Raw genomic sequence first — 11,974 nt, forward strand, 5'->3', positions numbered from 1 at the left:
TTAAAATATTACAATAATGCTGTATTACGATATTTTAAGTAAAAGATCGTAAAAAAACTGACTTCAATTTGGTTGAAATAAAGGCTTTCAATAAAATAATAATATAAGAAAATTTTAAATCGTCTCTATCATAGCGCACCATTATACAGTAATATCATTTTCAATAAACTCTATTCTTATGAAATTCTGTAGGATTTGAATCGGTGAGAACGTAAAATAATAATAAAATTCTACTTAGTTCGCTGAAGTGACTCCATTTTGAATTCGTATGAAGACATTGCCGTTCTACATGTCTGGATTAATTCAATAAAATTCCGTTTGAAATAGAAGAATTCTAAACTTTAAAAATTCATTTTAAATACAATTACGTCTTAATCAAAATTCGAAATTCATTTATTTCAAGTAGGCCTAATATAAGCACTTTTGAAACGTCAAGTCTGTCTGTTTGTAGTGTCTCTACCAGCCGGCAAGAAACTCAGCTGTTGCTCTTTTTAACCAACTTCAAAAAGGAGGAGGTTTTCAATTCGTCGGAATCTTTTTTTTTTATGTACGTGACCCGATTACTCGAAGACGCCTGAACTGATTTCAAAAATTCTTTTTTTGTTTTAAAGAGCATACTCTCCAGGTGGTTTCATTTAAATTTTAATGAAATCGGTCGAGCTGTTATTAAAAACCAACGGTAATGCAACCCAAAATAGCGAATTCTTGCCTATAAAGTTCATTATAAGGCGTGCGCGGAGAACAGTATTGATGATACATGAAAAATATGTACTAAATTATTACCTGCAAAAAAGTTTTTGGATTTTTAGTTCCTGGGCGTATGTTAAAGTCGGTTTTTTTTAAATTTAATTATTCAGCATTATTGTACAATTTAACAATCATTGTTCTATCTTGCGTGAGATGAAAGCGGAGCGGCTTGCTTCCAGGCAACCTTGACGTTAAGAAATTAATCAATAGTATAGTAACCTCGATGTATTTAATGTGTTTTTATACATTATTTAAAGTTATGTAATGGATAACCATAGTCTACGAAGAAAGTATCACTTCACAGGGCATCCAAAGAGCACGTGCCACCCCGAGTCCATCATTTTGAGTCGTAGGTATAAGCGCCTATGCCTATTCGCCTGTAATTGCCTACAACCATGCCCTTCAGACCAGAACACAGCATTGCAATGCTGCTTAGCGGCAGAAATAAGCATGGCGGTAGAACTGTCCCGGATGATCTGTGTCACAAAAAGCTCTGCTAATCGTACGTCCTCCAGATGGCCATAGGGATCCTTCCTTAAAACGGAGAAAGGCTTATAACCAATCAGTCAATCAAAAATACTTTATTGCACACAAAAAAAAAAAAGAGACAAAAACAACAAAGGTACGATTAAATTTGTGTAACAAAGGCGGCCTTATCACTTATAGTGATTTCACCCAGGCAACCATTATGAGGAATTGGCTCACATATGAATCCTTATAGCGGTGCGCAAAACTCTAAGAATATACATACATATTACTAATTACAAAAATTACAAAAACAGTACAAATACAAAATAAAATAAAATACTATATGGTAAAATAAATAATACTAAAACTATATATAATAATGTTATCGGTACAGAAAGTAAATGTGGAATATAATAATAATTCTTTAGACGAGTTTTAAAAATACTGTGTGATTTAGCGTAACGAATGTCACGTGGAAGATCATTCCACAATTTAACTGCCTTGATAGTAAATGACTCATTGTAACAGTGCGTACGGCTGATTGGCACTTCCAGCTTATTGTCACTGAGAACGGAGAGTAAGTGAAATTTATAAATGCTGCTTCTGAACGGGTTGGTGGGTGAAGTTACTAATTCAGGGAAACTCTATCTTTGCGTTCACCGTGTGGCTTTATAGAGGGTAACATTTGTGATAATGTATTTTGCCTGCATTGCGGGTCTAATCGACCTCATGCGAAATTATGCCAAAAGTGTACGTGTTAGAATTTAGGCCTTCCGTTCTAAGCTTGCCTATACTTTGGTCAGCGATTAAACCCTAACCCTGTGCTTTAATCTAGATTTTATAGTACTGTCCGCAAATAATATCTAGGACAGCAAAGAAATACCACTTTAATTTTTTTGTATTCGTTTAGTTTTTACTCAATTATTACTTTATTAAATTCCTATTTAGATGAATTTTAAAGTGATAGTGGAATTAAAAAGAAGTTTATAATTTCGATAGCTGTTGACCACGACTTCGAAAAAAAATCGGGTGTAAATTTTTAATAGTACTTTTCCAATTAAGTTTTGTTTAGATGTCCTCAATTTATTTAATCTCACGATGATATAATAGTATTTTTTTCTAAACTAAACTAAGCGTATGTTACATAATCCCTATTACATCAGCTATCTGCTTATAAAAGTCCCAACTAATTCGGTTCAGCTATTTTAGAGATTAGCCGTAACAAACAGACATACAGACAAAATTGTAGAAAATGTTATTTTGATGTATGTACCGTATATGTATTCATAAACATGAAGAAAAACGAGGTATGAAATCAGAGATAAATATAACTGGCTTCGGAAGAGCATAATTCTCAGTACCCGTAGTACGAGTTTGGTATAACTTCATTTGCTCTCTCACTTTTTAATGACTTTAACACACATAATATCCATTGTAAAGAGCTGTTTTCCTACGCTAAAAAGTACCCTGTAATTTGGAATACAGTGTCAGTTAAACTATATTTTTACTCAGTTTCCTTATTCATCATCAACATCATGTCAACTCATTACCAGCCCACTACAGGGCATAGGCTCCTCCCACAATGAGGTGTTAAGGCCGTAGCCCACGACGCTGGCACAGTGCGGATTGGTGGACTCCGCACACCTTTTGAGACTATTATTGAGAACTCTCAGAATATCATGCAGATTTGATACACCTCACGATGCCTTTTTTGTTAAAGCAGGTGATATTTTATTTGCTTAAAAAGCACAAAACTAAGAAAAGTTAAAGAGGTGCGTGCTGGGATTCGAACCCGGCCAACTCAAAGTGATGTCGAAGTTCTACCAAAACATATTTTTTTAATTTTGTGGATTTGTGCTGACGGTACCTCGTAAAGTTTTATGATGAACTAGTCAACGATTAGGGAAATGTCCGGCGTACTAGGTGTATCAATTAATATGCTAATTTAAGTGCTATTTTACAGGCGCATGTAATTAAGGAGCCCTCCCTTGTTATATTATAAGACTAGGCTCGAACAATTAACTCAATTAAAGGGACTTTGATTATGATGGATTAATCACAACCCGCCACTTCAGCTGTATGAAATTTCAGTTTTCCTATCGTGTAATAATATTTGCCAGTATAAAAATAATGTTATGTACTCCCTAGTGTTTATGGTATCACAACTTTTGGTTATATTATAAGAATTATTATAAGAATAGTGGATAATATCAAATTTACTTTAAATTTTCAATATCAATTTACAATCTGATAAAGAACTGGTCTCATCTCAGAATATTCAAAATTCAATATTCATTTATTTCAAGTAGGCCTAATATAAGCACTTTTGAAACGTCAAGTCTGTCTGTTTGTAGTGATTCTACCACCGGCTCGGAAGGCAGATTCTACCGAGAAGAAGCCGGCAAGAAACTCAGCAGTTGCTCTTTTCCAACATCAACAATTTACATTTTACATTTTAACATTCATTTTTCTATCTTGTGAGAGCTGAAAGCGGAGCAGGAAGCTTCCAAGCAACCTTGTCATTAAAAAATTCATCAATTGTATGGTAAATATAGACGTATAGACGTACGTAAATAAGACGGATTTAGGGCATAGTAGGAGAGTGTAGTTTCTTAGAAAATTCATGCATGTAGGTTTCCTCCCGATTTTTTTCATCACCGCAAGTAGATTCATCGAAAGTCATACAACCTGTTTTGCCAGATTATTGAGGTAACTTTGGTAAGACCCTTCTAAACTTCTACTAATTTTATGTACCTTTTTAGTTTGCAATGCAACTTTATTTTTAAAAACCTACTTAATCCTACTAATCCTAATCCTAATATTATTTATTATATGGAAGTAAAATATGGAAGTTTATTACTCAATCACGCAAAAACAGCTCAACGGATTTGGATGAAATTGGGCATGCAGGTAGCCTTTTACATGGAATAAAAATAGGCTACCTTTTCTCCCGATTTCTTAAGGGAGGGAAAAAATTCTGAGGGAAAATTAAAAATTGTTTACTAGCTAAGCCGCGGGCAGACAGCTTTGAAAATTGGTAAGCATTTCACCAACGCTATGGAAAAGAACACGTACTTACTATACCGACCTCTCAAATAGTTCCCGTGGTAGGATTAAAAATTGTTAACGAGCGAAGCTTTAGACCCAATTCTGAAGTCCAAGCATACGAAGTCGCGGGCAGAAGCTAGTTTTTCTTAAGGAAAAACACATACTCACACGGATCGCAAAAATTATAACTTTCCTGATTTAAAGGTAGTGTATAGTAGTAGTATATGAAGAATTAGTCTCAAAGCCGGTAAAAATTTTATTTGCCGTTGACCCGTTTCTACCACATGCAGAGGCAACAAGGACAAAGCCCGAGGCAATTTTAAATGAAAAATCACTACCACAATAGGGCGGTGGGACAAAAAAAAAGTAATTAAAACGAATGCAAAAGGTCCGTGAATAATTCCTCCTAAGATTAAAATTTCTCAAGCCTTTTCATAGCTTGGCTTAATGAAACACTACACGGATATTCGCTTTAACAGATGATTGGATATTTCTCTTTTAAAAGGGTTTAGAATGATAATTTTCTTTGTGCGAATACTCTTTGAACCCTCTCCATGGTGTATTGATTAGTTTTTCTGGGTAGTCAGTATATATTTAATTCTTTATTTATTCGGGACTTTTCTTTACAACAAGAATGTCAGCCCCATTACGAAAATTAATACTTTCTTCTCTTATCTTAACTTAAAATCTTAATATAAATTGGCTAACTCTTAATAAGGTTTTAACGCAGTCTCAGAGCCTACACAATTTGTTGGCGCTTCAATCTTACCGCGCCGAACCACGGGACACGAAGAGGCTCGCATTGTATGCTCTTATACCAGATACCTTTACTTGTGATCGTTCGTCAAAATCAACCTTCCAATGTTTAGTGCACATTTGAAAATTTAAGTTATGTATGTGTTAAATGTTGTGAATATTATAAAATTTAAAAAGAAAATGGACTGTAGCATATGAATATTCGAAGCAAAATAAACAAGTTGTGCAGTTTACTAGGCTACATAAAATTGCTAATTCTTTCAAGGGCATGGGTATACTATTTTATAACAAATTACCGAATTCAAATTCAAATTCAAATTCATTTATTTCAAGTAGGCCTACTTTATAAGCACTTTTGAAACTTCAAGTATGTATGTTTGTAGTGACTCTACCACCGGTTCGGAAAGCAGATTCTACCGAGAAGAGCCGGCAAGAAACTCAGTAGTTGTTCTTTTGAATGAAATCTTTGAGATGTCTCAAATTAGTTCAAATTTGAGATATATTTCTTGTGTTCGTGTGTATGTCACTGAACTCCTCCTAGACGGCTGGACCGATTTGAAGGAATTTTTCGAAATGCGTTTGGGTGGTACCCTGGATGGTTTAGATACACAAATCAGCCCGACAGATGGCGCTGGGGTCAGCTAGTTTTATATAAAACGTAAGCTTACAGATAAACCCTATTATAATGTTAAGAATTATTTAAACGATAAAAAAGCTTGGGTTAAAAATTACTCTAACGTCATAGCTTCATATCAATTTGTATAGATATATAGACTGGATTTAAAAGCAGAAGGTAAGCAAACGAATCAAGAAATTCCGTTATCTCACAGTAATTTTATGATGCGAGGAACTGACACTGTAATTTCGCTGTGAGAGAATAGTGAGAGATTCATAACAATCTAGTGAATACAATGTTTGATATTAATGTGTTTTTAATTATCGTGCAGTGCAAGTCTGTTGTTATCATGTATACTGTTTAGGGTCAGTGCCGCCATTTTGTGTTAACTTGCTTCATTAGGGACGAGGCTTTTATGGGTTTAGAGGTCGAAAGTGGCTGCGTTTGGAAATTTCACAACAATATGACTCTTACCTATTTTTAAAGCTTATTTAGTTCTTAATTGAAAAAGTGGCTACTGAGCAATTTATTTTATTCAATGCAATTTAAGCATTTAAGCCCCAGAACTAAATAGATTGTTTGTATATAATTGACCAAATTTTATATGTTTTTCATCTTCGGACACCACTTTACCTTAAACAACGCTTTAATTTCCTTGGCCCGTGTTCGTTTCAAGGATCTCAGCGTTCTGCTAGGGAGAATATTCTCCGAATGGTGTAAGTCTCAAAGTTACTCGGAATCCTTCAAAATAAAAGCTGCAACGCTGTGGAATGCACTCCCTGACGATATTCGTCGCTCTAAATCGCGTTAGGCATCACTATTTGTCATTATAATTTTGAATTTTGTTGTTCTAATATAAGTACTCATATATCTATGTCTATAGTAAATCTTATATCTTTAAACGAGCAATTCTTGTATCTTATATCTTTAAACGAGCAATTCTTGTATATATTTATGTATATATAATTGGAATCTCGGAATCGGCTCAAACGATTTTCATGAAATTTAGTATACAGGGGGATTCGGGGGCGATAAATCGATCTAGCTAGAATTCATTTTTAGAAAATGTCATTTTATTCGTGTTTTCCGGTAAGAACCGATTTGGTGCAGACGAAGTTGCACGGGTCAGTTTTCTTCAAATGCAAAAAACATATTTTAAATTACATCAAGGGTGTCATACCTATAAACAAACTCTTCAGCTTTATTAATGTTTTTAAATATGCTACGACAAAACACACATCGCCATCTAGCCCCAAAGTAGCATCTGTTATGGGTACAAAGATGACTGCAGACTGAATATTTTCATAAATAATAAACATAAACACTTATAAAATACAGATAGACACCCAAACACTAAAAAATATTCAGGTTCACCACAAAAACATTTTCCAGTAGTGGGAATCGAACCCACGGCGTTGGACTCAGAAAACAGAGTCGCCGCCCATTGCGTTAATCGGCTGTTAAAATACATAGATGTAGATAGGTAAATAATATAGATAAAGTTTATAGTCCGTGGTCCGGCGCTTGTTAATGTTACTGTAGCGAGTATTGGCAAGGCCATATGAAAGGAAAAGAGCGGAGCGGACGGCAAAAACTGCATAGACCAACCACTATTCAGAGAATTCTTATTGTCTGGACTAGCATAGCTTGAAAACAATGGCTGGGTTATGCGAAAGATATAACTTAATGGCATAAAGCTTATACCGATCTAATGGGGTATCCTTATCATCTGTTTATCATGTATATTATAAGTATATAAGTAATTGACATCTTGGACATGTCTCTTAAAAAGTTCAAAGTTTGTATTAAATTATAGAAAAGTCCTATTATAGTATAAAGGACTACGTAATCGATAAAAAAGCTTGGGTGTAATTTATTGCTCTAACCAGGTTGCTCTTCTAATAATTTAAAATGACATTGTGAGATGGTGATAACAAAAAAAAAAAAAACACCCGGCTAAGTTTGTTCTGGGCTTCTTCTTAGACCAGGACGCGTTTGGAACCCTCGTAGCTTTAGTTTTAAGTTTACGAATGTGGTTATCGCCATCATCTCACTACCGTGTAATTATTATGTACGCATCAAAAGTGCCACCTATGGGCCTACTTGAATAAAGATGACTTTGACTTATGAGTATTTATGTATATTATTCACTAAAAATATTTATTCATCAGTCATCTAAGTACCCATTATACAAGCTACGTTTACTTAGAGGCCAGATGGCGATGTGTGTATTGGTATATTTATTTATTTTTAAAATCTATCATTTATTATTTTTCTTTTTTGTTTTTTAATTATTAACAATGCTTAAGAATAAATAAAAAACACTATTAAAAATTTATAAAAAAAAAAAACTTCCACCCTCCGCTTGCGGGGCTTTTGAATGCCCAAGCAACCGGTGGTAAGGGCTCCAGAGTGAGAAACCTCCTCACAATACGCGCTGTTTCAAGGACTACTGCCTTCTGTATCCGACCCTTGATCCAAGGGTTATTTATTATTTATTTATTATTATTAGACTACGGACTAAACCATGGTGGAGGAGAAAGTAGCCTGCATTGGTCCGGTAAAGGGTTGATATGATACATTATTCTACTAGTCAAGCCCTTATATTTAGTGAGCTGTGAAAAAATTTAATTCGCCAATTTGTGGTGGCGGCCATCTTGGATTTTAATTTGTCATAGCTTATATTATTTTACCCATATTGGGTGAGTTATTAAACCTCCATTTTGAGGCCGCGGCCATCTTGGACTGATTTTCATCAAACATAGCTAAGAACAGTCCAGACTAATTTAGCTTTCACCAATAAAACAAAATCGAAATCAGTTCATCCGTTCGGCCGCTAAGATGCCACATACAGACACATATAGACACGTCAAACTTATAACACGGCGTCGTTTTGCGTCGAGGAAAACCCAATCCGCTTGTGTCACCCTATTAAACAAGAAGTTCTTACTTGGCTATGGCTATAATTATGGTCTAATTTTGACCAGTGCGCGACCACTAGTCAGTATAATTGAGTCTCTGTTGATCGCCTATTCTGTAGCCACGTATGGTATAAGGTCACTTACTACCGATAGGCTAAGCCTTTGAGATTGTCCTACTACTCTGGACGCTCTCAAATCATTCAACTGTCCATACTATAACGCTGGTTTTAATGAAGTTAATAAAATCGATCTAGTCCTATATTATCCGTAAGCAATTCGATCTGTGTACACATAGTTACATAACATATACAGATATACACCCAGACACTGAAAAACATGTTCATCAGACAAACATTTTCCAGACGTTGGAATCGAACCCACAGCCTTGGACTCAGAAAGCAGGTTCGCTACCTACTGTGCCAGGCGGTCGTCAATAATGATAAAGTAGCCTACTAATGACAAAACTACCAGTCCTAACTTACTTAGACTTTTAAAGCCTAGTTTTTAAACACCTAAAACATCAAGTCACTTTGTTTGTTGTGACTCTACCACCGGTTCTGGAGGCAAAACTACTCAGAAGAGCCGGCAAAAAACTTTATTTTTTTTACTCTTTTTCATTATCATTTTAGTTTAGCAATCTTTAGAGGTTTCCATTTTGTGAGAGATTAGAGCGGCTCAGCCTGCTTCCAAGCAGCCTTGTCGTCAAGAAATTTATCAATCGTGTAGTACCTAATCACGTTTAATATATCTATACTAATATTATAAAGAGGTAACGTTTGTGAGTTTGTGACGTTGTAAGGGGTAATCTCAGGATCTACTTAACTGATTTTCAAAATTATTTCACCAACAGAAACCTACATTATTGTGGAATGACATAGGCTGTGTATTGACCTGAAAACTGAAAAGAACTTTTTAATATTTCGATGTGTGCACGAAGCCAAAACGAAGAAATTAAGTCGTAATTGTCGGAATTGTTTCTTTAAAGTTCTAAAAACAGTCCGCTGCAATAAAGGACTGTTTTTTTAAGGTTGACGAAGTCGCGAAGGTCCGCATATAAAAGCCCTATCTCCATGTTGAAATCATAAACTATAATTTTATTCACAGTATAACAAATATTTAACCGGAAAGATATATTTGAACGAAGAATGTTTAATAAAAACTTGTATATAATATTGATATAGATAAGGATCAACAAAGTAGAGGCAAAATAAAAAACAAAAATATTTGACAAAAAGGTAGGCCAAAAAATAAAACTCGACTGCTCTGGCTTTGGAATAATGCTCAGATTTTTTTTACGATTATTTTGATGCTCTAGACTAAAAACAAATTAAAACCTTCAAGAAGTAATAAATTAAAACATTTAATAAAACAAGACATAAACAATCCTTTCATTTCCCATAAGCATTCATAAATAATAATTATTGATCCGCCATCTTTGGGAGTTTACCAATTATATTTAGAATTATGTGACTTATCTTAAACTCACATACCTTGTTATGCAAACCCACATGTTGCCAAAAATTTCAGATCATCTGAAATTTTTGTTGGTAATAACAGGTATTAAATTAAGTTGCAAGATTAGACTCACGTGGTAAGTTAAATAAAAGCTACTTAAAAATTTACTTGCTGGAGAAGTCTTACTATTGAATCGTGGTAAGTTAAATAAAAGCTACCTACCATTAAATTAACGATATTTTTGAGTATCTCCACGAAAAGCAGAAGAAACTGTATGGTGTAATTTATCAACGTAGTCAACAAGTTTTAACAATTATCCAACAAGTCTTAACAATTATTCATTGTAAAGTCAACATCTGAGGATGCTCGGAGCAAATCGTGCGTAAAGGGTACATTGCCGAAGATCTGTTTTGTGTGGAGTGTAAGGATTGAAGTAATTATAAATTACACCATACATATTCTCCTGCTTTTCTCGGAGTATAGCAAATTAAGCTTAATTTTCATAATATATCATGGTTTGCCGCTAAGTAACGCCTGCTTCTATCCAAATATATAGCTTGCATCCTGGACGTGAGCAAAGAGTATTTTTCAGCACCACATTCTTTAGATTAAATAAAAACATAGTCACGAATGTAATTGCTGGTAGCAGCTTCTTGTAAATAAGACGATTTTGCTAGGGAAGCGTCTTAAAACTTGTTGCTCTGGCGGGAGTATCATATAACTTGTATGATCAAATTATATGACACGTCATGCGCAAGGCTAAATGATGATAAATGAACCCGTCCGTGTGCCGGCTTAGAATATTATTATATGTGACGATATTTTCAGGCATCACGAACCTGAATGATCCGGTGATTTATGGCAGGTCTGTTATCCACGACCCCAATTTTTAGGAAAGATACTGTAGTTACGGGGGCCGAGTTCGAATTCCAGCACGCAACTCTAAAATTTTTCTATGTTATGTGTGTTTTAAGTAATTAAAATATCATTTGCTTCAACGGTGAAGGTAAACATCTTGAAACCTGCATGCCTGAGAGTTCTGCATAACGTTCTCAGAGGTGTGTGTCAACCAATCCGCACTGGGCCAGCGTGGTGGACTACGGCCTTAACCCCTTTTCATTGTGGGAGACCCCCCCTTCAACTGTACTCGCCGCAGCCAGTAGTTAGAAGTTGTTACTTACAAGTATACCCAACATTGAGTTTAGTTTATCTAATGAAATAAATAAATAAATACTGTTTCTAAAGATACCTATATCTTAATATATATAAATCCCCTGTCACGATGTTTGTCCGCGATGGACTCTTAAACAACTTAACCGATTTTAAATTAAATTGACACACCGTGAGCAGTCTGGTCCAACTTAAGAGATAGGATAGCTTAGATCTTTAATTATAGTCGCAATTTTATTTTATTGCAAATTATTTGTCTATAATTAATTGACAGTCACATGTTATATATATACTACTATACTCATTTAAGGCTTAGCGATACTGAATACTTTAAAAACAATATCAAACGCAGACGAAGTCGCGGGCAACAGCTAGTAGTTTATATATTAAAATATAGCTTAATTTCAAAATGAAGAATTTTGGTACATAGCAAAATAAATCATGCAAGACTCACAAAGAGTTGGCAGCTCGTTAAATTTTTATCAGAAGAGAGTAGGAAGCTGCATGCAGTCAAAGCGCAGAAACAACATTAGGTCAACGGATACATTTCCAATGAGACACCTTTTTGTGCAGCTTGACCCAAAAGCGGAGGTAGGGATGGGACACGCTAAAACGAATACGTTATCGATTGCAATTATTCTTATTCAATTTCCTATCCAGGCTAATTTTATGTTCGAAGCGTGTCTTTTTGTTCATTTGTTTGTCACCTATTTTCAGCTCAACTGTTGACTCGATGTTGATGGAATTTGGCGTGCATCTTAGGTATGGACACAGGATAAAAACTTTTTGTAAA

The sequence above is a fragment of the Pararge aegeria genome, chromosome 14 (genome assembly GCF_905163445.1).
Source record: "Pararge aegeria chromosome 14, ilParAegt1.1, whole genome shotgun sequence".
NCBI classification, from domain to species: Eukaryota; Metazoa; Arthropoda; class Insecta; order Lepidoptera; family Nymphalidae; genus Pararge; species Pararge aegeria.